The sequence below is a fragment of the Fukomys damarensis genome, unplaced genomic scaffold (genome assembly GCF_012274545.1).
Source record: "Fukomys damarensis isolate Sample0158 unplaced genomic scaffold, DMR_v1.0_HiC HiC_scaffold_19, whole genome shotgun sequence".
NCBI lineage: Eukaryota > Metazoa > Chordata > Mammalia > Rodentia > Bathyergidae > Fukomys > Fukomys damarensis.
Window position 1 is genome coordinate 54,982,691 of NW_022900931.1, and position 27,921 is coordinate 55,010,611.

Consider the following 27,921-nt stretch of genomic DNA (forward strand, 5'->3'; position numbering starts at 1 on the left):
ACAAAAAAAAAAAAAAAAAAAAAAAAATTCAACCAACAACAAATGCTGGTGCAGCAGCTGTGGGGAAAAAGAAATCCTTCTCCCTGTTGGTGGGAGTATGGACTGGTGCAACCACTGTGGAAATCAGTGGGGGAGATTCCTCAAAAAAACTCAAACTAGAGGTTCCATTTGACCCAGCTATTACCCTTCTTCCCAAAAGAATTCAAAGCATCACACCACAGCAATATATGCACACCCATGTTTACAGTGGCACAGTTTGTAGCAGCTTAATGTTGGAAACAGCCCAAATGCCCATCAACCGATAAATGGATAAAGAAGTTGTGGTTTTTTAAAAATACAGAATCAAGTACTACTCAGCCATAAAGGAAGTTGAACTCCAAGAGTGGTGGTGCATGCCTATAATCCCAGTATTTGGGTGGCTGCAGCAGGAAGAGTGCCATGGGTTCAAGGCCAACCAGTGCTCCATAGTGAGATCAAAGCCACCCTGAACTACATAGTGAGACCCTGTCTCAAAAACAAACAAACAAAAAAACCCTAACCAACCACCTTAACAAACAAAAAAACCCTTGAGACTTTTACGGCTAAAGGGATGCACCTTGAGACCTTAATCTTAAGTGAAACAAATTGGACACACAGGTATAAATACTGCATTGTCTCTCTGGTGTGAGGAAATGAAGGTGTAACTGGCTACCAAAATGTACAATAGTTATTGTGAAAGAAAGGAAGGGAAAGGAAAACAAAATGAGAAAAGAAGGAAAAAATGGAAACAAAGCTTTTGTAAATAAGGAGGGGAAGAGGGGTTGAAAGGAGGGCAGGGGAGTGGGAAAAAAACACGTAAGAATCGAGATATATCATGTACAAGTACAAATTCCTTATGCTGAATTTGATCATTATGTATACCTAAAATGTACCAATGAACTTAATTAATTAGAAAAAATTAATGATGGGAAGGTAAAAATAGAAGACATTACACAGTGAAAGAATGATGGATTGCACCAGTTGTGATATTAACAATAAACAAAGAGCTATTCATTCATCACTCTTTCAATGAATCTGCCCCCCCCAGGACAGTGGTGGTGAACCTGTGGCACGCGAGCCACTGCAGGCTGTTTGTATCACCTAAAGCTCCGAAAGTTTCCCCAACACTGCCCTCGGATGTGCCAGGATCTGTGCCAAGCGTGGGAGATACCAGGGTCAAAACGCAGAGTTGTGTTTTCACTCTTAGAAGTGACATTCTAGCAGAGGGAGACGGACAATAAACAAGTTAATATGAACGCAGGAGCATTCGCACAGGAATGCACATTATGGAGGAAAGAAGCAGCGGGATGGGAAAGGGAAGGCGGTCAGCAACCGGCAAGGCTTCTAGAGTCAGGGGCTCACAAGGCCATCTGGGAGCTCACTGTAGCGCTGGACTCTGAGAAGCGGTTGTGAAACCATGGTCAAGGCCAAGGAACTGAGTGCGAGGCATCTCTATGTGGCAGGACCAGAAGGCTGGTGCAGTGGGAGTGTGGTGAGCAGGGTGACTCCAGTAGGAGACAAAGTTTTAGTGGAACTTTTAAACCACTGGAAGTGTTAGGGTTCCATTTCTAAGCAGCGGGAAGCCACTTTGGGGCCATAAGAGAATTGCATGATGTGACTTATGCTTTTAGAGGATCCCGCTAAGTTTCCAGAATGGTTTCCAGAGGGAAGAACTGGAAGCAGAAAAATCAACTAGGGAAGTTCTTGAGACTTGAGTGGGGATAGGGAGTGGACGATGGTGTGGATGAGGGAGAAGGTGGCCCTGGATGCAGAGAGGACCAGGTGAGATTGGGGATACCTAACTTGAAATAAATAACAATAAATGAAGGACGGAGAAGCGGAACTCTCCTAGGAAAGAAGCAGCAAGATGATTCTAGGCCAAATGTTCAAGTGGGTTCTGAGGGTTTTGTTGCTCTCCTATGCCATACAGTTCACTCTGTGTCTTGCTCTCTTTGAGCCCCTGCAGAGGCTTCACAGGGCAGGTCACTCCACGTGGAGGTGACAGTTTACACCCTCTGGGATTTGCACGTCCTCTGTACTTTCCGCTGGAAAAGCCCTTCCTCTGGCATTTGAATAGTGGTCTCCTCCAACTCAGCAACCTTCGCACAGCCCACCTCCAGTGCTGCGGAATAAACAGAGGCATCTCAGGGTGGCATCTCGGAAGCGTGCTTTGGACTCTGCCGGTGGAGTGGGCATCCAGAAGTGGTTGCCGCCCAGTGCTGGTCACCTGACCAACCTCCTTCACTTTCGGTCTACCTGCTGCCTGTGAATGATACCACTCCCGGCCAATGGCTACCGAATGATGCCCTCAACAGCTATTCACACCCTAATCCCTAGAATCTGGGAAGGTTACTTCACATGGCCAAAAAGACTTTATAGATGTGATTATGGACTTGAGATGGGGAGAAGATGCTGGGTTATCTGAGCTGGCTCCATATGGAGTCATAAATGTTCTTATAATAAGGAAGCAGAGGGAGACTTCAGACAGACAGAAGAGAAGGCGATGAGATCGTGGAGGCAGAGATGGAGTGATGTGGCTGCAAGCCAAGGGATGGCAGCAGCCACCAGAAGCTGGACCAGTCAAGGAATGAAGCCTCCAGAAGAAGGGATTGTCCTGCCAACACCTCATGCTCCATCCCAGCCAATCCCTTGCCTTGAGTCACCCCCAAAGTGACAACAAGGGAGTTCCCACAGGCAGATTCTCAACTGTCCTGACACAGGCAGATGAGATTTCAAAGAGAGAAGGACGAACCCTCAGGCGGTCAGTCCTTAGCATTTATCTGGGAAACTACTTCCAGAGCAGGCTGTGTTGCCCTTGCGAAGGTCAGTGGGAGAAAGCAATGTTCTACGTAGGTGTGTCCGCCATGAGATGGTGGAGGACTGGGTTTAGATGAAAGTTGGAGGAATTTGGCTTAGCAACGAGGCCATTTTCTTTCAGCATTTTGAGCCACAACTTGTAGACCTTTATCAGTACCTAGGAATGTTCAAGGCACAGGCTTTGGTCCCTGCAGGGAAAATACGCAACCGGATAGGTCGCAGAGTGGTCAACGTGCTCTGGATGCAAGGTCAGGACTGAGGAAAAGTGCAGGTGGGGAGGCCCTACACCTTCATTTCAAGCCAGTGCCACTGATTTCAGATTTCTGGCCTCCAGAACTGTGGGATAATAAATTTCTGTTGTAGGTAGGTGTGGGGACACACCCCCCGTGATCCCAGTACTCTGGGAGGCTGAAGCAGGAGAATTGCAAATTTGAGCCCAGCCCGGGCAAGTTAGGGAGATCATCTCAAAATAAAAAATTTTAAAAGAGGCTGGAGATGTAGCTCAGTACAAAGGCTCTGGGTTAAACTCTCAGAGTTACACACACACATACACACACACGAGAAATAAAGTATGAACCCATGAAAAGACACAGAGGAACCTTAAACACAGGTTTCTAAGTGAAAGAAACCAACCTGAAAAGGCCACATACTGTATGATTCTAATTATGTGACATTCTGGCTCACTGATTGCTCGAACAGGAACAGGGATAAATAAATCAAGCACAGAGGAATTTTAGGGCACTAAGACTCTTCTGTATGATACTGTAATTGTGAATTCATGTCCTTATCCACTTATCAAAACCCACAGCTGTCAGGGTGTGTTGGCACACCCTGTAACCCCAGCTCTGGGAGGCTGAGGCAGAAGGATTGCAAGTTCAAGCCCAGCCTGAACAATTTAGTGAGACCTCCACCTCAAAATAAAGCATAAAAAGGCCTAGGGATGTGCCTCAGGGCAAAGGCCTTGGATTCAATCTCCCATATGGGAAAAAATTTCATAAGTACATTTTTATTATTTTAAGCCACCAAGTTTGTGGCAGTTTGGATGTAGGAAACCAATATGCCAGCCAACACTTGTTACTCAGTGTGTGACACCACCAGCCAGGTCCTCTGCTAAGACATTACAAAGGTAAACTCATTTAAACCCTAAAATATTATCTGGGCTTGGTGTACAGATGAGGAAACTGAGGTGTAGCGAGGTTAGGGAATTTGCCTGAAGTCTCATCTGGTAAATGGAGGACTGAGCTCTGAACTTAGGACTTGGATATAGGGTCTGTGGTCCTCACACTGTACTGAGCTCCCCACTGACCTGAGAGGGCCCTGGCTAGCAGCCCCTAGACCTAAAGGAAGAGGAGACAAGGGGCCAGATGTGTCTGCACTGTCATGAGCTTTCCTGCCAATGGATCCTCCACTTCCCCTGACAGCGCAGGGCATGACCTTCAGCTGCAGGATGCCAGGGTCGGACAGCTCTTTCCCATGCTGCAGTTCTTGTTCTGGTGCCATATCCTATCCAGGATGGGTTTCTATTCCTCCTCCCTCCCCTTCTCCAAACACTTTGGATACGTAGGGAATAGAGAGAAAACACCATGGGAGGTTTCTCTCTACACAGTTTACCATGTTATTTAGCTTTTATGGTTTCCATAAATGTTTATAAGGATCTGAATTTGATTGTGAAATGTAACTTAGAACTTGGGAGCTGGACTCTCTCCTGGAACCCTGGAATGGTCCAACCATTTCCTTCCTCCCAGTCTCCCTTCTCCATCTGCTGTCTGTGCCCAGCTGGCCTTGGAGACTGAGAAACCCCACCCTTTAAATACACAGGGCTCTCTGGCCAGACCTCCGGCGGCTTTTGTGGTTTACACCACCCTCGGAGAAGGCCAGAAGGCAGCTGGTTGTTTCCCTGACCTTGCCTTTCAGTGTTGGCCTTGGGCAAAGGAGGAGAGGCAGGAGAGTTTCCCGACATGGAGGTGGTACAGATTCCTTGAGGGAGCCGGATGGGTCAGGTGCTGGCTGATCCTGCAAAAGGTGAGCCCAAATGGGGACAAAACTGGTCCCTCTGATTTTCTTTCCCAGGACCACGCCCTCTGTTTTCCTCCATTGCCAATTTCTAGCACAAACGTGGTTCGTTTTCCTCTGGTAGTTGCGGCATGGCTGGGGCTATGGGGTTTGTGTTCCAGTTTGCAGAACCGTAAGGAACTTGAATTAGACCACTGATTCTCTGGAAGCATGAGGAGGGGATCTGAAACTCCTGGGCATGTGTGTGGGGGAGGAGAGAGCCTATGTGGGGTTCAAGCATGCCAGGATGCCTGTAATCCCAACACTCTGGGAGGCTGAGGCAGGAAGATGACAAGTTTAGCCCAGCATGGGCAACTTTGTGAGACCTTGTCTCAAAATGAAAAATAAGAAAGGGCTGGAGATGTTAGTGGCAGTGAAAAAGCCCTAGGTTCAATCCCCAATGTTGAAAAAAAATACAATGCTAGGAAATTTTTGAGGGAGCAGAAAAGCCCTGGTTTTCTCAATACAAACTAGAAAGTAAAGTTTGTGTTTACCAAAAATGGGAATTGGTTAAGGATACATCAAGAAGCAATGATGCAGTTGACGTAATCCTTAAGACTGGCCCTCAGACACACTTAGATAAAACAGAATCCCTGTGGGGTCAAGCTTCCCAGCCCTCTCCCCCAGTGGAGGTTTTGCACAGCCCGCAGTGAGCAGTGCTGAGGAGGGTGTGTGCAGATGGTGTTTTAGTTTCTGAGGCTTCGGTGAGGTCCCATTTTCTTCTCCCTTGGCCTTTGTGGTGCCATGATCTGAAGCCACAAAAAATTAGCACCTGAAGTCTCCTTCTGACTTGAAAAGCTTTTGACACAAACCAACATAAAGCCGTGTACCTGAATCAGGGGTTGTCAAAGCACGCCCCAGACCCAAACCCGAGAGTTAAGCATATAGAGGTTTGTTTTTCATGAGAAAACAGCGTGAAAGAAAGCAACACAAAGGAAATAGGCAGCCCGGGCTTGTGTGGCTGCTCAGGTCCATGACCTGAGGTCTGCTACCCTTTCTGCTCACCTTCCTAGACTTTGGTTTTGGCTCGATCATAAGGTCTTTCTCCCTTTCTTTCTTCCTCTCTTTTTTCCTTCCTTCCCAACCCCTTTCTTCCTTCCAATTGAGCATGGGGCCTTTGCACTGAGTTACATCCTCAGTCCCCCTTTTAAAATTTTGAGACAGGGTCTTACTGAGTTACTAACTTGCCCAGGATGGTTAAATTGCACCCTGCCTCAGCCTCCCAGAGTGCTGGGATTACAGGTCTGGGCCACCATACTTTGCAAAAAGAATCTACATTCTGAGCAAAAAAAAAATCAGAGATTAGGGAGAACAGAAAATAAGACATGGAAGCTGGATCTACCCTTCTCTTAAATCAAGAAAATGACGGCTTGGGGGCTGGGGATTTAGTGCAGTGGCACCACACCTGCCTCGCAAGTGCAAGGTCCTCAATCCCCAGTACAAAAAAAAAAAAGCTTGACTAGAAATTAGAAGCCACTGCTGGCTTTTCACTGTCCTACGGCTCCCGGCTGTAAGAGTGGAGGAAAGTGAATATTCATTGAAAACTTCCTCGGTTTGACCAGAGGGGTTTCAGTTGATGAGGAAAAGGGGGAGGCCCCCCCGAACTATTTTAACCTTTGAATACCAAATATGGGGAGCAAAAGTCTCTAGGGCTAAAATAGCTAAAGTATATAAAAACTATAAGATTTTAGAATTTTTATAAATTGTTATCCTGAGTGTACAACACACATAAAGGGAAGCGCACTGATCTTAGGGACAGTGTGGGATCGCTGTTACCACACCTACGCCACATTTATGTTGCCACCACCCGGGTGCAGATATAAACCTGGTTTTTTTGTGCCCCTTTCCATTGGCAAACCGTGCACCCCCCAAGATAGCCACTGTTCTGACTCTACCACTTCGAGAAGGATATTAATCACCACAGGTATTAGAAGAGAAAAGATGGCAAGTCAGGGGATGACAAGCGAGGTAGCCTAAGGCCGAATTCACGTTGTCTTTGGCTGTCACTGCTGTCCTCTGCCCCGGAAGCTACTCTAATGCCCTTTGAATACCCTCCTTCTCAACTGTCACCAGAAACCAAGGGGAGATATCTTCATTTTCTATGATGTGGTTTTGTGCTGCAACTCGCCAACAGTGAGAACTGGATTCTGTTGTCCATAATAGGACAAACTCAAGTAATAGTGCTATAAGTGAGGTCGAAGTCTGCTTTTTCTACACCTACAGTAGAAGCAGGCCACAGGTATGGAGTGCTGGCAGCCCCCGACTGTGTTTGGCAGCCCCAGGAAGATCCTAGAGGCCCATCTGCCTCCTGGCCCCCTGCTTTACACATGCTAGGATGGCCCCAGCCCTCATAGTCCAAAATGGAAGCTGAGGCCTCAACCATCACATCTGTATTCCTGGAAACAGAATGGAAAAAAGAGAAGAAACACTCACCCCTTGTCATTGTGAGAGATGTCTCAGAAGTTCCCGTTCTGAACATTAGCAGGAACTTAAATCAAGTGGCTACACCTTATTGCAAAGGAGTCTGAGTGCCATGTGCTGTTAGAAGTCAGGCTTCAAAATGAGTTAAGTGAAGAAGCTGCTGGTCTCTTCCACCAGACAAACCTCCCCACCCTGATCCTGCAGCTCTGCATTGAGTCCCGGAAGCCCCAGCCCTGCTTTGCAATGTCAGGGAGCCTCGGCCCTGCTTACCCCATCTACTCTGGCCTTCTCAGGAAAATGGGAGGATTTCCCGGCAGATGGGAAAGAATGCACTGCCCAGAGCACAGCGGCCGCCCCGCTGTCTTCGGATCCCTGACTCGGGAGTGCCTCCTGGCACTGGGTGTACGCAATCTAAGCCAAGTTCCATTAGCAGCAATCAGTTTTGTCTCAAAGACAGAAAAATCAGATGTGAGTGGTTTTTTTGGTTGGGTGGCCACCCAGCCAACTATAATTAGGCAACATGTATCCGTATTTTCTCTGATACCAGCACCATTTGTTTTTCAGTGTAAGAACCCAAGTATCACAGCATTGGGGAACAGAAGCCAGGAGACCACTGCCAAGGCAGCTGCCACCCTGCATGGGAGATGGCAGGGTGTGTGTGGGGACCCGCTGTGCCCCTCGGTGCCAGGCCAGCCAAGTGCTGTGGGCCACACTGGATGCTGCTGCAGAAGCAGAGGCAACAGCAGGCAGGGACAGAGCTTCCCTGAGAGTCTCACAAAGGGGTCAGGAAGGGATCAGGGCCTCGGTGCCAAGGAAGGCCGGAAGTGGCATGTCTGGCCACTCAGCCAAGGCCCCGATGAGGCTGGCAGACTTGTCGGGTTGATGAGAAATGTGCAGTCACGGGAGGCTTTCTGAGAATGTTCTGCTTGAGTGAAAGAAAATTAGAGTTGTTAGGTTCCTCTCTGGTTTTCTGGTACCTTTCCCCCAGGTTTAACCTACTGAGAAATTCGCTTCTTTGAAACACCTGTTAGCGCCTCGGTCCTCACTCCATAGTCAGACGATCAGTGATGTCGCTTGCCTGGGAGACGTGCTACGAGTCAGATTTCCCATCCTGTGTCTCTCTGACACCTGCTTTAGCTTCCTCCCTACCCCGATTCCTCTTCTTTCCACTTGTACGCTCCCCAGACAGGAAGAGCTCTTACGGGATTTTGAGGCTTTGATTTCAAGGTAATAGCAGACGCCTTCAGCTGTACCATTGCCTGATCCTGTCTTCCCGTCACCGACGCCTGCTGGACCCTGTGAGAGGGACGAACCGGGTTGGAGGGAGGACAAGAGTTTGCTGCCCCTCTTCCCACAGCACTGCAGCGAAGGCAGAGACTCTCTCCGCCATTTTCCCTCACGCAGTTGTTCCCCGCCTGCGCCCTCCGATCTTTCTTCACCTCCCTCCCTTCCCGTGCCCCACCCCTTCCTGGACTTCGTCACGTCCTTGTTCCTTCTCCCAGCACAATCCAGCCGGAACAGGTTAGTCCCTGGCTTTGTGTCACCATTCATAAAAATTGGTATTGTTGACTTTCAAGTCCATGGGCTCCTGCTAGCCCAGAAAAATATCCTGGGTCAGGTGGCCCCTCACAGCCCAGGAAGTCTGAGGGCTCCGGCTCAGATCGTCTCCCACACCTGTCTTTCCCAGTGGCCTCTGTCGAGTCCTTGTGCCACTTCCTCTCTTCTCGCCAGCGCCTGCCCCCTGAGCCTCCGCCAGCCCCAGCCTCACAGGTGCTCCGGAGGCTCCTCACGTCAGGCTGTGGGAACCAAGTTTTCTGATCGCGGTGGGCTCCCTCTTAGCCCTTTGCTCAGAATGTAAAGACCAAGTTTTCGGGACAAAGAGTTACAAAAATTCCATTTTGTAACCTCCTGTTTGTCTGTTCCTCTTGTTCTGACCCTGGATCTACTCCCTCCCCGCTAGTTGCTTAAGTTTACAAAATACAAGAAGTTACAGATAAATTAAATAAAAAAAAAAAAAAAACCACATGCTTTGCTAAGCATAGAGAGTTTGCCTAATTGTTTAATCGTATAGGATGTTCTTTGGAAAAAGAACATAATGACTCCCGCTGAACCTGCCCCTCCACATGGGCATTGGTTATTTCCCGTAAGTACCCCGGCAATATCCAATAGCCATAAAAAGTTAAAAGTAGCACCAATAAAAGGTTTCAAGCCTCCCATCCCTATATAATGCTGCTTTGAAAGTGAGTCGGGGTTCTCGGTCAGAAGCCACGGCGTTGGTGGAAACCGAGATTCTAGGCTCGAGCTTGCGATAAACTCCTTGTGTGATTGCATTGGATCGGCCTCCTTGGTGGTCTTTGGGGACTTCACGACTTGGGTACAACAAGGCAGCCAAGGACAGAGATGGCGGAATTTACGTTCTGGATGGTGGGAGGTTATGAAAACACACAACAGTATCCCCACGGGTATAAGTAGTTATTTGCCGTCAGGACACGTTCCGCGAACAACACAAAACAGGAAGATATGAAAATCATGAGAAAGGGGTTGATGTACTTTAACTGGATGTATTTTAGCAGAGAAGTGTTCTCTGAACCGGTGACATTGGAGCTGAGCCCCAGAGGAGTTCTCCGTATGAAGAGCTGGTGGGGTGAGGTGGACACTGTGGGCAGACAGGAAAGTTTGTGCAAAGGCCCTGAGGCAACACAGAGCTGTGTGTGATGGAAGAACTGACAGGAAGCTGGTATGGTTGGGGTAGAGTAGGCATGAGGGACATCAGAGACACGATGGTGTGGAGCGAAGAGGGGAAGGAGAGCACATGCTGTTGGGCTCCTGGTCCAAGTAAGGATTTGGATTTTATTTAATTTTGTGAGGTTGATCTGTTCCATGCCTCTCTCCTGCCTTCTGGAGTTGCTAGCCACTGGGGCCCTTTGTCTTGCAGACCTGTCTCTCCAATTTCCATCTCTGCTTTCTCCTATGTTTAATTGGCAGCTTTTTTGTTTGTTTTGTGGTACTAAGGGTGGAACTTGGGGCTCTGCCGGTTCTAGACGAGCGTTAGTTCCTTCCACTGAGCTACACCCCAGCCCCTGATGGCAGATTTTTAAAGTCTTCCTGCTCCTCTGTCTGTCTGAGTGTTCGTCTTTCTCTTGTCACCAGAGAAGTCCTCTAACGATTCAGGAAGACACTCTAGAAGCCATTTGTCCCAATCGGTCATTGCCCTTCTGTTCTCTCCGTCTCCTGGCCTCCTTGTCGTTCCGCACACAGGCCACTTTCTAGATTAGTCTAAGGGCTCCTCATATCTCTTGATAAACTACACTTGCACTGTTTTCCTTCTACTATTTTCTTAGATGTTCACGACTTTCAGAGTGAACACCACAAACTTCTTGTCAAGGAAATGTTGGGGCCAGAAGTACTGCTTTTCTCCTTCCGCTCTCTCACCTCGTTTCCTACCCACGCTTGACATTATGGAAATGACCACAAGCCACGAACGTGACTGAGGATTGGGGGCCAGAAGTCGAGCACAGTGGTTCCCATGATCCTCGGACCGCTGCAGTTCCCTCCTTTCCACTCTGGCTGCCTAGGGGTGTCCGCGTTGTGTTCCTGTCCAGGTGGTGAGCCAGATAAGCAGGATGAGGCGGGAGAGCTGCAGGCCTGAGAGTCCTTCCTGCCTTCCGGCTGGCCTCATCTCCTTCCCCCGTTTACAACTCTCCTGTCTGATAAGCTTTAAGGAAAGTCAGGCTTCCATGATGCACCTGGCCCCTGTCTGGGGTTCGTGTCTTCCCAGCACTTCCTGGGGGACAGTCCCGGAGACCACATCCACGCTGGCCTTTGGATTATTCAGAAAGCTTTACAGAGGCTTGTGTTTGTTTCTCAGCCTTGCTGATCTAAGCCCTTCAAGAAAAGAGGGTAGGAGGTGGTACCTGGATAGACAGAGCCCTATGGGACGTGATGGAGTCCCGTGATGCAGTTCAGTTTTTACATGACTTGGTCACTAAATGAGGAATTGCATATAGCACTGTATGTACATTACAATATTCAGAACAAAAAAAATGACCAAAGGAAACTCCAGCTCAATGACTTTGCTTTTATTTGCATAGCTGTTACATGCAGCACTGTACTGTATAAGGACAAAAAACTACAGTGCTACACTATACAGTACAATCAGCAAAAATGACAGTACTGTATCAACAAGGTATACTGTACAAAAGGACATGGAAGCTCTATAAATAAGATGTACAGAATCGTACCCCTCCCCAAAAAAGATAGGTCATAAATCCCAGTGGTTGGTTCTCAGTCTGAATAGCATGCCTCGGTAGTCAGATCGGAGTAGTTTTTAGAGAAATCCTTGAATGGGAAATATCTGTATTTAATAGAGCTGTATATTTGAAAAAAACAGAAACAGTTGTTTTCATGATACAAACCAGTGCATAAGAGTTCTTGGATTACGTTTACTTAGAGGTTGAGAGGTCCGGAGGAGGCAAGCGTGCATTCGAAGCCCATCTCAAAGGCGGGAGCTGTTCCAGAAAGTCTTTCAGCCAAGCTGCAAGCCTTGCACAGTGCAGATTCCCTTACACTTCTGTCCCAGGTCAGCGTCTTCCTCAGCCACTGGAACCACCCGCAGCTCACATGGGACTGCACGGAGGAGCCAAGCACCGAGGCGTAGGAGTGAGACCCAAATTTCAGCCCCATCCCATTGCTAGCTCTGTGGACCGTGGGGAGTTACTTCATCTGTAGTTAATCCATGGAGCTCTTGCCTCTGTAGCCAGCCATGTGGGATGGAAGCCTGCCTGTGTAGCCTGGGCAAGGTCACTCCTTCTCTCTGGGCCTCAGTTTCTCATCTGTAGAATGGTGGTGATAGTGACACACTCCTTACTACAGTGGCTGCGAGGATTGCAGTGATACACATGTGTGCACACGCGTGCCCACACATGATCGTGTGGGGGGGGGAGCATACATGCCTGTACATATGTACGTGCCGGGCACTTAGCAAGTACTATCATTCCTTGGTATCCAAGGGCCTCCTCTCCCCTGTAGCTACCCAAATCTATGGATACGAAGTCCCCTACATAAAATGGGGCTGGGTGTGGTGGGGTATGCCCGTAGTCCCAGGCACTCAGGAGGCTGAGGCAGGAAGTTTGCTTGAGCCCAGGAGTTTGAGGCCAGCCTGGGCAACACAGGGAGACTCCTGTCTCGTAGGCAAACAAACACACAGCAAACAGAATGGAGCAATGTTTTTGTAAACCTGTGCAAATCCTGTATACTTTAAATCACCTCTAGTCTACTTCTAATATTGAATACAATATAAATGCTGTATAAATCATTGTTAAACTGTATCGTGTAGGAAACAATGGCAAGTGAAAAGGTCTGCCCACGTTCAATGTACACATGAGGTTTCTTTTCGTTTTCTTTCAGCATTTTTGGTCTGGGGTTGGTTGAGTTGGTGTGTGCGGAAGGCCCATGGATACAGAAAGCCAACTGTACTCCTAAATACTCATGGCTACTATTATTAATATCTTTTAAAAGTTAAGGCTAAATTATATCTAATAAAAACAAGTCAATTCTAAAAACTTGGAATCGTGACGCCAGTTGTCAGTATAACAGCTGTGATACTGGTATTTGATAGCTGAAGTGAAGCACTGGGCGGGGGTCAGCTTCTCACCCTCTGCTTCAGACCTCACTGTCTCCTGCTGACTTTTTGGGTCTCACTTTGAGGCTTCTTTTACACACAGGGTTTCCTACCAGGAATTGCGTGGAAAGCCAGCTCTTGAAGGTCGTGCTGAACTCCCCTTGCACCACCTCCTCATCCTTCGTACCACCCCACCTTAAGAATTACACTTGGGAGGATGCCAAGCCCTCTTCCGTCCAGGAGGGGCAGACGCCCTAGGACTGCACAGGTCAGTGGTTCCTGGAGGGTGGCTCCTGAGCCTGGAGATAGCATCATCCGGGAACTTACTTGAAATTCAAACCCTTGCCCCCACCCTAGACCTGCAGAACGGGAGACGAAGCCCCGCAGTTTGCGCTCTGACCGGCCCTTCAGAGATTTTGAGGGATGCAATGGTTTGAGAACTATTGTCATGAACGAAGTGTGGGCCCAGTGATGCTTAACTTTTAGGCAGCCATTCAGACCGCGTGAGTGTCTTTAGTTGCCTGGTCATGGCTCAAAGTCTCAAAGTCCTGAACTGATCCAAAGTGTTTTCCTTTGGGGGTCATTTGACACTGGGGACGAGCCAGAAGTCACATGATACCAAAGCCGGTGATTCAAGGTGGATGAAGACACACCACGATGTTTTTACAAGCCTGCCTTTCCATTGGATGACACTTGACCCCAGCATTCATCGGATATATATATATTTTTTTTTTTTTTTAGTGCATCTCAGAAGGACTTACAAAACTGCTTCAGAAAGTGTCAAGAACAATGGGATTCGTGTGTTCAAAGCAGGGGTAGGAAGTATTTTGAGAGAGATTAATGGCAGTGTCCTTTACTGTGATACATTTTAAAAAATATAAACACTCACTGCAAAGTTTGAAGGTACCTCGTATTGATTTTCATGGGACTTCTCAGCCTCCATAATTGCATAATCTATATCTATATCCTCATCTGTATCTATACAGAGAGAGAAAGGCATAATTGTATAATCCATAATAAATCCCCAAATTATTTTCTCTCTCCATATCTTTCTCTTTCATACTCTTTCTCTGTCTGTCTGCCTGTCTACGATCGGTTCAGCTTCCCTGGAAACTCCTGACTTCTACATGGCTGTTTGACATTTTGCAAGATCACAGTCCTGTTCTGCACACTGGGTGCTCACGTGAAACCCCAAGGCCTGGTTGTGACCATAGAGAGCAAAGGTAGGAGGGGATCCAGCTCACCACTTAGATGTCTTGACCCCTGCTCTCTTCTGACCCTTCTGAAGGCTGAGCTCAGTGTGTCAGGCCTTGTGGTTGGGAAGCTTCTGAGGTCTCTTGGGGAGTCACTTTGCCCTTAACCCAGACCTGCAGACAGCCTAGAGTCAGAAGTACCAGGGAGCCAAAGATAAGTCTGTCTGTATGTCTGGTGGGCATGACCTTGGCTGTTCCTTGTGCCCCATCCAGCCCAGTTCAGTCTCTCCAGCAGTGTCTCTGGTCCTGTTCTGTTTTTATGATCTCTCCCCTCCCCAGTTCTGTCTATGCCTTAGTGGGGAACTCCTTATTTCCCCTGAATCTCTCTCTCTCTCTCTCTCTCTTACATTAGGAATCAAACCCAGGGCCTTGCACTTGACAGGCAGGTGCTGCGCCATTGAACTACATCCCTGGCCCTAGATTCTCATTTTGTATTGGGGAGAGAAGTAGTCACTTCCAAAAGGATGTCTTCAGGTTCCTTCCAGAGTTGGAGCTGCATTTGTTTCCTTTGGCTCTGCCCCCAGACTCTTACAGCAAGATGATCTGTGTCTCTGCAAAAAGGCAATAGCTGATTACACACGTGAGAGAGTCTTAAAAATCTCAGCTCTTCCTCAGAACTGATATCATCAAAACTAAAATATTGAATCCCCAACGCAAACCTGGTACTCTTACCCAGTGTTTTCTCTTTCTCTCTCTCTCTCTCTCTCTCTCTCTCTCTCTCTCTCTCTCTCTCTCTCTCTCTGTGTGTGTGTGTGTGTGTGTGTGTGTGTTGGGGGAGTGGAACCCAGAACCTTTGCACTGCTTGCACTGAGCTACATCCCCAGCCCCTTTTTTATTCTTTATTTTGAGACAGGGTTTCCCTAAGTTTCCCAGCCTAGGCTCCAACTCTAATCTCCAGCTTCTGCCTCTTGGGCAGCTGGGAATATATGTGTGTGCCTCCATACCCAGCTCCCAGTGTTCTTTTGGCTTCTGACTTTAGGTATCTGGAGAGGAGTTTCAAAGGGCCATGCAGAGTGTTGCTGAAGGACACCGCCACCACTGGCCAGCCCGGTCCCAGCGTCTCAGGGGCCTCACTACTGGGTGGGAGTGGACAGTAGCACAGTGTAGCCTTCTGTGCTACTGTCCCTTCCCTGGGAAAGGGAGGCAGAGATAGTGTTCATCTCGTGGAATTTAGAGGAGGTTGGATGCATTGATACGATCTCTGGGAACGGGATCTTGGAACAGAATCCTGAGCACCAGTTTTGGGAGTTTGTCCTTGTCTGCTTAACTTCAACTCCTTGATGTCCTAGTGTGATTCTGTCATTTATTATAACCTCCGGCTATTTTTATTTGCTGTCTCCTCTCCTAAGTCTCAGCTAGTTTTTATTGCAATCCCAGGGCTCAGCTACAGACCCATCAGGTGTGTATGCAGGCAGAGTTTCTCCATTTGGAAAAGGTTGACTGGCTCCTGGGTTACCTAGCTATCGTTCCAGGAGTATTAAGTGCTCTGCTCTTTTCTCCTCTGGCCACTTCTCCCCCACACACCTGTGAACCTGCAATGGTTGCAGCAGTTATTTCCAACCTCACTGAGCTTGCTGCTTTTGCTTGGAGTGGCCTTACCCCAGACTATGTGTGGCTGTCTCTCAGTCATTAGTGTAGTGTCTCCTTGGGAGCCCATCCTTGGCCATTTCACCTATGGTAGGTGTCTCTCCTCATCATCATAGTACTCAGTTTTGTCTCCTCTACTGTGCTTTATTAAATCTGCAATTGTTTTGTTTATTAATTTATTTTTTGGTCAACGGTCCCTGGTGATTTGGGCAGGGGGATCGCGGTACTACTTGTATCACAGACTTGGTTCTATGTCGCTCCAGTAAAAGCTTTTGTTGTGCTTAACAATAAGAAAGGCACACATAGATAGATTTGCAGGTTAAACCAACAAATCATTTTTTATTTGCTACCTCGCACCACCTCTTGGCCCAGAAAGAGGGAAGAGGAAACCACTTACATGATCCAAACAACAGTCTTAAGTCTTTTAGGCCTTTTATAAGTGTGATCCAGCAGGAATTACCTAAAGTACTTCTTGTTCCTGGGGAGTCCGAATGCCAGGACCAGAGACCAGAATTCCTCCAACTCTGGTGCCCATGGAGAACATGACTTGCATGAGAACTGTAGCTTCTCCGACCATCGTATTCTCAGGCTGGACGTGGAGCAGGTGCCCGATAAATCTACGTTGGTAAAGGGAGAAATGACAGGAAAGTAAAGAGGCAGGCAGGTGTCTGTATCTCAGGACTAGGCAGTGTCTTTGTCTCTCTGAACCTCTGCCAAGAGAGCCTTTTGGGAGATCTAGCAGAGTGGCTTAGAGCCGGGGGAACATTTAAAGTAGTGCCAACCTCATGGTAAGTTACGTTTCCTGTTACTCCCGGATCCAGGCAGAAACACCAGCGGATCCTTTTTTCTTGGCATTTAGTGTTCTTCGCCCACACCCAGCTGCGCGGGACAAAATGCTCACCAGAACGGAAGCTGGAGGATCTCTTTGCTGTGGAGCTGGGCCCGCGGCGCCACCACATCCCAGGGGCAAGACGCAGGCAAGTGAAGCAGCTTGTCTTCCACAGGCCGAGCCCCGTGCCTGCGTCAGATCCCAGCCAGGAGGCACGTGCCCCGGAGAGAGAGGCCAGACTGACCCAGGCATGGCCCGCAGTCCTGTGACACTGCGTGACCACCTTGAATAACGGCAGATGCTGCAACAGGAGGTCGTTGGAGGAGCAGGCTGGGCTGCTTTCTTCCCAGGAGAACACACATGGCCAAGAAGTTGGCAGGGAACAGATGGCATAGACAGGATACAGGGGACGAGAACGGTCACACGAAGACCACTGATGCTTTCCAGGTTGCACCATCAGCCTTCTTGTCACAAATCACAGACCCTTCCTTCTTGCTTGGCTAAGCAGAAAAGGACTTGTTTCTAAAGCATATTAGATAGCTTGCGGAACCTTCAGGATGGCCAGAGAAGCAGGCGTGGGGGTTATGGTTGGATTACACCCTGAATCACCACTGCCTCGACCACCCAGGGTGCCCTACCCTCCCCAGAACGGCCTTCTAGCGCCACATCACAGCTCCCCCCAGGCACCCTAACTGGCAGCGTCTTGTTCACAGCCTGTGCCCTAGATGAGAGGGGACCCTGGAAAGTTTTGGGCTACTTCAAGAGGCACAGACTCCCGGGCATGGTGTCCAGATGTGCTGGGTGGCCCAAAAGGATGACATAAATCCATGATAGAAAAGGTATAGTCAACAGCTCTGCTAGACTCAAGTCTTCCAGCACCCACTAGGCCACTTCTGCCCTCTTCTCCGCTCCCTCCACACCCTTGTGGGTGCCCAGGGGAGATAGGCTTGCCTCTGTGTCACTGTCCCTTGGTTCCACACACTGACTATGATCTTTTGAGGAAGCTGTTGGCTGGGAGGAAGCACTAGATCCAGAGTCCCGCACATCCTGGAAATGTGTTTGAGGAAGGCCTCTCTGTACCTTTCGGCCTTGTGGATAAAAGGGCGTAGGAGACAAACCACCCAGCATGGTTTATGACTCAAGCGTAGTAGTAAGTGTGGAAATACTTTTAAAACTGCAGAATACACTTGTGGTTTAAGTCACTGTTGTCACTTAAGGAGCGCAGTCACCAGCATGCCCTAAGGCATGTGTCACACCTGACTGTGGCCCTAACCCTTGCATGTCAGAATGTAAGAGAAACCACTGAAATTATTACTCAGATAGCCTTGAATTTGCTCTAATTTATTTTAAAAATTATAAAATATAATTCAAGTATCTATTCATTACTAATTTTGACTTCTCGAAAATATATTAGTTGATTCTGGGTGGCAGTGACCTTTTTTAAGGCAAATAAACAATATATACAGGGTTGAGACAAAGTGACTTCAGGAGTGGCCCGATCTAGGTGCTCACATTTGACTATTAGGCATCTATGTCTTGGCATTACTTTCCTGTAATGGCTTTGTTCTTAGGCATGTCCTCTCCAAGTAGTGGCAAAGGCCATACTCAGAAGCTCCAGGGTTATATTCTATTGTCCCAACCTTCCCCTGGAAAGAGAATGGTACTTTCTGAACTATTCTGGAAAAGACTGATTCTTGATTGACTGACTTTGGTATGAACCCAAGGAGGGTCACATGTTCTCTCCTGTGACTGAGTTGGTGCCAACTTTCCCCCGAGTCTCTCTTCCCTCAACTCCATGCCAAATGATTAGCAAGAGAAGAAAAAGTGATTGTGTAAAGGAAAATTGGAAGGAGGAATAATGGGTGCTGGGCAGGCAGAATCCTAAGCACCCATTCATGGCAGCCTGGATGCTGTCATCATTGGCTTACTGGGTAGCAGGACATTTCTCTTCACTGGTGAGGATGACCAGTTCTTCTTGATGCCTCCCTACCTTGACTTGTCTAAATTTTTTCTTTTTTTGAGACAGGGTCTCACAATGTAGTTGAGACTGACCTGGAACTCACTATATAACCTAGGCTGGTCTCAAACTCACAGCGATCCTCCTGCCTCAGCCTCCCAAGTGCTGGGATTACAGGTGTGTGCCACCACGCCCGACTTGATATTCCACTTTCAAAGTGGTATATAACTTCAATTTGTCTAATTGCTGTACAAATCTATCTCCTAGTCCCTGTTCAGTTTTCTAGACCTTTATTATTCTGGCTTCATTTTATTACTTGAAATGAAGATAAAGATATCTTATTTCCCACCTGGATGAACCCATGGCCCCTTGGGTTTTTTAGCCATTGCCTTTTCAGGATGTTCAATAGTTTAAGAATCTAGCTTCATCCCATCCCTACACAGATGGCCCTGGGAGATCGGCCCTCAGTGGAGATTTATGAGCTTGTGGAACAAAGGTACAGGATTCAGGCACCTCAGACACCTCCAGGTCTCCCAGGAGCCAAGAACCTTTACTCTTGATCTTGCTATGTGTCAGGAAGGTGAAAGTCAATAGCTGAGCTCTCCCTCAGGCCCCTGTGCCCTCTGGGTTTCCCCCAAAACTCCATTCCCACAAATGTAATTATTTTCCTCTAGGTCTCAGGCCTTGATTATTCCATCAGCATCACTCTACTGTCATAATCCAGCCATCCTGCTGTGTCCTCTGGTGATTATTCCAAATAAACTTGCATGCTGCCTGTTTCCTCTTGCAGGCCCATCCCTGCCCCTGCTGCTTTTCTTATATGTCCATTTTCCTCTCTCCGGGAGCCATTTTGAATCACTCATCTTCAGCTTTGCCTCACAAAACCTCCCAAGAAGCCTCACACACATAAGCACCCAAGTGGGCCCACTTGTTCACTGCCCACAGATGGTCCTTGTCTAGTACATTGCTGTCTGTGGGAAGGACTCTGGTTCTGACTCCTGTGATGGCTTCTTCTCACCAGTGTCCTACTCCCAGCCTCTGTGCCTACCTTCTCACCTGCTCTGTCCTAAGCCATATAAATCAACGTTGGCATCAGTTCTCTTGGAAGCTGCTTGACCCAGACTCATGAGAGTACAACAGAAACCATACCTCATCACTCCACAATGACGCTATCTTGTCTGGAGCCATGTCACATGACACAGGGCCGGAGGTGGCTTCGTTCTCATTGCTATGAAGTAGAAAGCTTAACCACCGTCCCAGAATCCTATTTTTCCTTTTACTCCTGCACTCTCTCCAAGACCAAGACTTCCCAGCCTTCCCGAGGGCCATTTCTCTCTGGCTCACATCACCTTTCTGTATCAATGGTGGGGTAGAGGAAGAAACCCTTCTCTTCTGGATTTAGTTGTATCATTTTACCTTTCTCAAATATCCGTGACAGTCTGGATTTGATTAAGAAAGGCATGAAGTGGGGAGATGGAACAATTTTTTCTTTGCCCCTTGGAATTCTGAAGAGACCATCTGTCCCCACTTGGTCCCCCCACAGTCCGTGCATACAGCTGCTGCTTGTGCCAATCCATGCATTACTTTAAGGGTCTTGAGCCTTTCTTTGGACTCTTTTTCCTGTTGGCAGCTAAGGCGGGCCTGGTCCATTCCCTGCTACTTATTACTCAGTGTTGGCAGCGGCCTTGGGTGTTGGGAGGAAAGCTAGTGGGAAGACCCGCATTGGTGAGCTCTTCGAAAGAGCTGGATGGGCCAGGGAGGGATTTAGCTCAGTGGTTCCGCTGCCCGCCTGGCAAGTGCAAGGACCCGAGGTTGATCCCCGGGACCAAAAAAAGAAAGAAAGAGCTGCATTTATGCGGTCACTTTGCAGAGCACATTGGCAGCTTCTACTAAAATTGAAAATAAAGGGCCAGGGATTTAGCTCAGTGGTTTGGTGGCCTGCCTTGCAAGCGCAAGGACCCGAGTTCAATCCCCGGTACCAAAAAAATAAAAATAAAATAAATAAATAAAATTGAAAATAAAGGGCCAGGGATTTAGCTCAGTGGTTTGGTGGCCTGCCTTGCAAGCGCAAGGACCCGAGTTCAATCCCCGGTACCAAAAAAATAAAAATAAAATAAATAAATAAAATTGAAAATAACATGCCATGCCACCCAGGAGAAGACCTCTCCCACATGTGTACAAATACAGATACACAGGAATGGTCAAAGAGGCCTTGATATGCTGATGGAAAATGGGAAATTAAGCCAGGTATGGTGGTGTACGGCTATAGTCCCAGCACTCTGAGGATGCTGAGGCAGGGGAATTGCAAGTTACCTGAGCAACTTAGTGATTTAGCAAGTCCTTGTCTCAAAGAACATTTCAAATGGCTGGGGATACAGCTTGGTGTGAAGCCCTGGGTCCAATCCACAAGTAATGGGAGGGGAAAAAAAGAAAGAAAAGAATAGAAAGCGGAAAATTAGCGAAGTATCTATCAATAAAATGGAAAAAATAAAGCTTGGCTTCTTAATAAGATCAAATATTATGACAGAAAAAGAAACTTATGAGATCTGTAGAAATCAAAGACAAGATTTGGGCTGGAAAATAGCTTGTTACAGAAGGAGTTGTACTGTCTGCTTTTTATGGACATTTGAGAAAACCCAAATGAATACTAAACAGAGATTGCAGTCTCACGTGCAAGGTACATTTTAACAGTTATGAAAGTTGCACTTAAATTCCCAAATAATGTTGCCCTTGTCAAAGAAATCAGAAAATTCAGTGAGGGGGACATGGAAGCATCAATCTTAAAAATTTGAAGAAATATGATTAAATGTTAATATACATTTGTCCTACATGATAAATATGCATATTTATTATTAAGTTTCAATACTTACATTTTAAATCTAGATTTTACTTTTTGTTTTTGGTACCAAGGATTGAACTCGGGCCCTTGTGCTTGCGAGGCAGGCGCCGGAACCACTGAACTAAATCGCCGGCCCCATCTTGTCTTTTGATTGAAAATGACAACCAAAATCAAGGTACCTTCAAGTTCATCAGCCAGTCTGCTTGCCCCTGTCTTCTTCCCTTAGAGTGTCCAGTCCCTGGTGGTGAGACTTCCTCAGCGTCAGGGGAGTGACATTGTAAACACCAGAGCCTGGACTCTCTTGAGACTTCCCATAAGCTAGCAATTTTCCAGTGGACAAGCACCCTGTAGCTGAGTTGGTAGATATTTCACAGGGGACATTGTGTGAGGGTAGAATGGACTTTGTCTCATTTTTGTTTTTGTGAGAAAGGGGTCTCATCACATTGGTCAGCTTAGTCTCAAACTTGTGGGCTCAAGTGATCCTGCCACATCAGCCTCTGGAGTAGCAGGGCTTACAGGGATGTGTCACTACGCTGGACTAGAGTGGATGTTTTGGAAATGCGTACCTAATAAATCTTATCTCTACCAAATGATGCTTGTTTAACAGAACACAAACCACAAGCATTAAACAACTTGTTGTTCTTTTTGTTGTTGTCATGTGAATATGAAGCCTCGTCGTATCTTAGGAGAAAGATATCATGTGTTTTACATAACCAAGTGACCCAACTTCACATTCTCTGCCCTCCCCAGACCTGACCTGAAAATCAGCCAGGGCTCAGGAGAACTTCACTTATGTTACTGTCAAATTAGAAATCCTGCCTATAATTTGGATCAAAATCATATCACCTAAATTTACAGAAAAATCTTTCCCCATGAAGCAGGAAGAAAAACTCTAGCTTAAAGAATCTCTAGCACAAGGCTCTCGACAAGCCTAAAGTGATGAACAGGTTAGGCCTGGGCAGTGCATTCTGGATCTAAACCAGCTTTGTTACTTACTCTTTATCTTTGGATAGAATAGGTTTGGTTTTTAAGCCTCATATTTAACAATAATTTTTTTTTAATTTGGCCAGGCAGACTTTAAAATGATGTCTCTGAAAGTTTAAATGACACTATAACTTTACAAAATTTGAAATTACTAAATGCTGAAACTGGGCATGGTAGTGCACACCTGTAATCCCCACCCTCTGAAGACTTGAGGCAGGAAGGTCACAAGTTCATTCATGACCTGGGCAACTGAGTTGATTTAATGAGATCCTGAGTTAAAATTTTAAAGAAGAGGAGGTGGGAATGTAGCTCAGTGCAAAGGCCTTGAGTTCAATCCCTAGTACTTCCTCTGCCCAAAATTACATACCAGGCAGCATAACATTTAGTATGCACACAATTTCATTTAGTAGAATGAGCATAGTCTAGCATCCTCCTTGATCAACAGTTCTCAAACTTGTATACCTCAGGGCCCTTTTATATTTTTAAATATTATTGAGAAATCCCCACAGTTTTGTTTAAGTAATATCTAGTGGCATTTGTCATGTTAAAAATTGAAAGAGAAACATCTTAAACATGTATTTTTAAATGATCATAATCATAAAACTATACTATAAAAATAGCATATTCTTATAAAAAATAACTATATGTTCAAAAAATTGTGAGAAGAGTGGCATTGTTGTCCACTTTTGCAGATTCCGTCAGTGTCTGGCTTACTAGAAGACAGCTGTGTCCTCATATCTGCTCTGTATTCCATCTGTCATGATTTCACCTCTAACTTAACCTCTGAAAGACTCCACTTTACATTATTCATGAAAAAAATGAGAGTAACAGAAAGCAATTAGCATCTTAATATCATTATGTAAGTAGTTTGACCTCCCAAACCCTGGAGCCTGTCTCTAGTCCCTCAGGGGGTTCCAGATGGCACTGAGAGAACTGATGCACTTGGTTCACATAGTTCCAAACCTTCTAGAATTGAGCTTTGCAGCTGGGCGTGGTGGTGCAAGCCTTTAATCCCAGAACTAGGGAGGCTGAGGCAGGAGGATTGCTGTGAGTCTGAGACCAGCCTGGGCTACATAGTGAGTTCCAGGTCAGTCTCAACTACACAGTGAGACCCTGTCTCAAGTAATAATAATAATAATAGTAATAATAACAATAACATCAACAACAACAATAGAATTGGGTTTTTCTTTGATGTGAGGGAGGTAAAAGGAAACAGTAAGGAAGGGAGGGATCAATGGAGAAACTTTGCATGTATTAAAATGTCTAAAGTAACAGAGCATATATTCTCCAATCAGTGGAGAAATAAGTGGAACAACAAAGGAAAAACAAAATGTAAAAATGCCAAGCAAAGGCAAGAAGAAAGAAAAAAATAACTATTAAAAGGCAAAGAAAATAAAAAATACAAAGTGATAAATAGTTATCTCTTTTTTCACTTAAATGTTCATTTTGTGGCAGTTCATTTGACATGTACATTTCTTGTTTGTTTGTTTGTTTGTTTTTGGTACCGGGGATCGAACTCAGGTCCTTGCGCTTGCGAGGCAGGCCACCGAACCACTGAGCTAAATCCCCGGCCCTTGACATGTTCATTTCTTATTTGGCCATTTGTGGTATGCATGTATATTCTAAGATGCATGCATATGCCAATGAAAGTGTTAGATAAGATGACAGAGATAAACACAAATACACTGGAATTTCTAATTAGATAAATATAAATAAACAAAGTGCTATAGATAAAAGACAGATATTGTCAAATTGTTAGACTGGGTTGCAAAAAATCCAACCATTTCATTTACTGTTTATAAAATGTACATCTAAAACACAAGCGTGTAGGAGGTTGAAGGTGTACTAAGTAAATAATAACCCCAAACAAGTTGGTGTCTGATATTAATATCTGACAAAATCCATTTTTAGGTAAAATGAATAATGAAAGGTCAAAATTACCATGAAGAGAGAATGACAAGAAGAAATAGACAAATTCACCTTCATACCATAGAAAAATGTATGTAACACATTTCCCCGTGGAACTGATATCATCTCCAGCAGAGTAAAAAGTATGTAAAAATTATGAAGACTTGAACATTATAACTTAACAAGCATAATCTGAGGTATATAGAGGGAAGATACCCAACAATGACAGGATGTTTCTTTTTTTTCCCACACCTAGAATATAATATTCTAGACCAAACAGCAGCTCTCAACAAATTTAATAAAACTGGTACCATTCAAAAAATATTTTCTGACTGGAGTGCAATGTAATTAGAAATGAATAACAGAATGAAAGCTTAAAAATGAAGAATCATTTCCAAACTTAGGAGCCATGGAAAGAATTGTATGGAAATTAGAACCTATTTAGAAGTCAAACTAATGAAATTCGGTCAATCAAAGCTTGTGGTGTGCAATGAAAGCTGTTCTTGGGGAAACCCACAGCCTTAGATGCTTACATTAGGGTGTATTCAGAAGACAGTCTAAAATTAATGAGCATCCAGCCGGGCGTGGTGGTGCACGCCTGTAATCCCAGCATTCGGGGAGGCTGAGGCAGGAGGATTGCTGTGAGTTCGAGATCAGCCTAGGCTACATAGTTAGTTTCAGGTCAGACTCAACCACACAGTGAGACCCTGTATCAAAACCAAAAAAAAATAAATAAATAAAAAATAAAGAGAGAGAGAGAGAGAGCATCCAACTATAAAGATGAAAAGAAACAACTAAATGAATAAAGAAAAATAAGATTAAAAGTTAATGAAAGGGAAAAGTTCCTGACCCTGAGTTCCCTCTCCAGTATAACAACAACAACAAAAAGCCAAATCTCAGAAGCAGGTGGAATTTGTCTACGTGAACTACCTATCTCTCCTTCTCAAATAGCAGGTTTTTAATACCTGGGGGAGTCACGTAGTCAGAGATGGAAGTTAATATTCCAGCTCTTTCCAAGGCAGCTTGATCTCCTGGGCCCCTGCCGGATCCTGTCCCCAACAAACATTTCTCCCAGAACCCCAATCCCAAGTGTTCCTTGGAGCTTCCTTCTCCCTCTGCGTTCCCTGTCCTTTCCCTAGGCAGTTACTCCACGTTACACCGCGCACACAGCCGCTTCTCGTTCCTCTCTGTCCTAGCTTCACCTGCTCCTCTCCATCTTTCCTCTGGAGGCCCCTGACCTGGTCAGTTTCCCATCTCTTTCCAAGAGGCTGTGGCTGAAATCGGTTAGAATTGTAAGCGTTGCTTGACTTCCCCCGGCCCCTTGGGTCCCTCCTTACAAATGTTCTCACCACGGACTCAGACTATCCCGAGTCCAAGTTGCTGCGCGGCCTTTCTTTTCATCCGTTTCCTTCCAGTGAGCTGTGCCCTAGCTGGGTCATCCTCGTTTCTCACGCTGGTCCTCTTGCCCCGCCCATATTAATGGTGGCTTGAGGGGCCCAGAGGAATATTCAGACACTCACAGCAATGCATTGTCCCTGCTCTGGGGATGTGTGTGACTCATCACCAATTGCCTGACCCTGTCAACTGATACTCTCCACTTTCCCCTGACCTAGGAAAGGTGACTCACAGCCACGTTCTGTCCCAGTGACCATCTCTTGTCATTCAGCTCTTCTCTCTCCAGTCCCCACTTTCTACCCTGGTACCCAGGTGGTCCCTGAACATTCCTGATTTCTTACCCCCCTAACCCACATAGTGCATGTTCCCAAAGGGGCACTCAGAACACACAGAAAAGAAGGTAACACAATTACCTTTTGGCCTCAACCAAGTACAACTTGTGCCATGTTATTGTCGGCACTTGATTTAGCAACACGAACTTCCTGGAATGAAGACTGTTGAAACACCAGTCCTAAAATCCTGGGCAGGGGCATCTTTTTGCCATCTTCAGCACCAGGCCCCCAGAGCTGATCCTCAGGGCAGGAAGAGAGCTTGCAGAATCCTCTCTTCTAGCAGGTTCCAGGACCCTGGGCTATGTCCAAGGCCTCAGGGGTCTCTCAATAAGTTCTTCACCTCCTCAGTGGATTACTCCGCCTCTTCTCTTCTGGCAGTTTTGCCCCTGGATAAGACTGGCTTTTCTGTGTCTGTTCGGAAGTCACTTTGTCCAGAATAGGCACTTGAATGCTTGTGGGGTGTGATGAGTTGGCTGTGCCTGGAAGAAGTGGCCTGCTGAAGACACTGTTTTGCCCTCTAGTCTTCATTTCCATTTTACCTTCCGAGTTACAGGGCGTGCTTGGTGCTGAAGTCCAGGCTCATAAGGGAGAAGGGAGAAGGCCAACAACGATGGTGTTTGCAGAACTCCGGGGCTGTTTCCTAGCCCTGGCGCACAGCTGCATCAGGGAACTGCAGCACTGGAAGCCGCTCTCTCTGTTCAGGGCTGGCTCAGGTCGGGTCACACTCTGTGCATACGAAGCCCCTCTGCACAATGCCATGACGTCACATGGCTCCACTGCCCACGCGTCAGATACGCTGAGCCCTTCCTCTGCGTGGGCCCTGCTCTGGGTGCCCGGACGGGTGTGAACGTGATGGACTATCAAGGAGGAAACGAACCCGTCAGGCAGATTCACACGAAGGCAGCAAAGAAAAGAGAAAAATATAGAGAAACGAGCACGGCACTTCTTAAAGCCCAGGCTGTCAGGAAACACCTGGGCTGAGAAGGGACATTAGAACTGATGCGAAGGAGCCAGGCAGGGCGTGCACCTTCCAGGTCGAGGGACCAGCCGGACCCAAAGTTCTGCGGTGGGAGAGGAGCAAGAAGGGGGCCAGTGGGGCTGGGCATAGGAGCTGAGGTCAGGCGGCTCAGTCCGGTGGGCCAGAGGCAGGAAGCAGAGGAGGAAGCTTGAAAGTGAGTTCACATGGAGGTGTCCGTCCCGCGGCAGCTGCCTCATCCTCTGGTTTTCTTTCCTCCCGGTCTTCAATGTGTCCTGGTGGGCTCAGCAGCCAGTAGGAATCCAACAGCCCCTTCTGTTCCTCCCACTCCCGATGTCCTCGGAACAGACTGCCACGCTGTCCTCCCCAGACTCCAGACACAACAACAGAAGGCCAAGGTCAGACGCAGGACACTGAAACAGAATTTCAAGGAACACAGTCAGAGGACTGGGAGCACGCGACTCTGGTCATATGGTGAGCTCAACTGTACCCTTGGAAGCCCCACACCCGTCTAAGGTCAGGAGAACTCATCTGCTGGGAAATGGAGGTTTACCAGCTTCCCCTCATCCCTAGATGCTGCCTTTCCAAGCTCCAGTGCCCATAATCTCGGGGGTTGGGCAGGATGGTGCCCTGGTTCCTCTGCACCCAAATCCCCAGACCTCTCCTCTCTCTTTTTCTTTCTCTCCCTCTCCCCCTTCTCTCTTCCACTGACTCCATAGCAAATCCTTTTCACTTTGTCTCCAGCATGTATCCTACCCGTAGCTACGCACCTCCGTGTCCTGTGTTACCACCCTGCTCGGGGGGTCATCACTGCCCTTGCCTCTGTTCCTCCGAGATGCCCTATCTGGTGCCCTAGCTTTGTGGTTTGTCCCTCCCATCCGTCCCTTCTCCACACACCAGCAGCCAGAACGGTCCTTTTAAAACTTAAGTAGA

The 27,921-nt window shown here is 46.9% G+C and overlaps 1 protein-coding gene and 1 long non-coding RNA gene across 6 annotated transcripts in view; one reads left to right on the forward strand and one right to left on the reverse strand.

Moving 5' to 3' along the window:
* Window positions 1-7,664, reverse strand: part of Ffar2 (free fatty acid receptor 2) — a 14,732-nt gene extending 7,068 nt beyond the window's left edge. For both annotated transcript variants that reach the window (XM_010626345.3, XM_010626346.3), the window contains exon 1: window positions 7,321-7,664. The gene's annotated coding sequence lies outside the window, so the exon portion shown is untranslated. The remainder of the gene's footprint in view (window positions 1-7,320) is intronic.
* LOC109118128 lies at window positions 4,708-27,921 on the forward strand. Of its 4 annotated transcripts, XR_002025417.2 has the most exons (4): window positions 4,708-4,857; window positions 13,032-13,196; window positions 14,030-14,151; window positions 16,590-17,907. It is a non-coding gene; the product is annotated as an uncharacterized LOC109118128 (long non-coding RNA). The 4 variants fall into 4 exon arrangements; XR_004517999.1 differs by lacking the exons at window positions 14,030-14,151; window positions 16,590-17,907 and adding an exon at window positions 27,280-27,921; XR_004517997.1 differs by lacking the exon at window positions 14,030-14,151.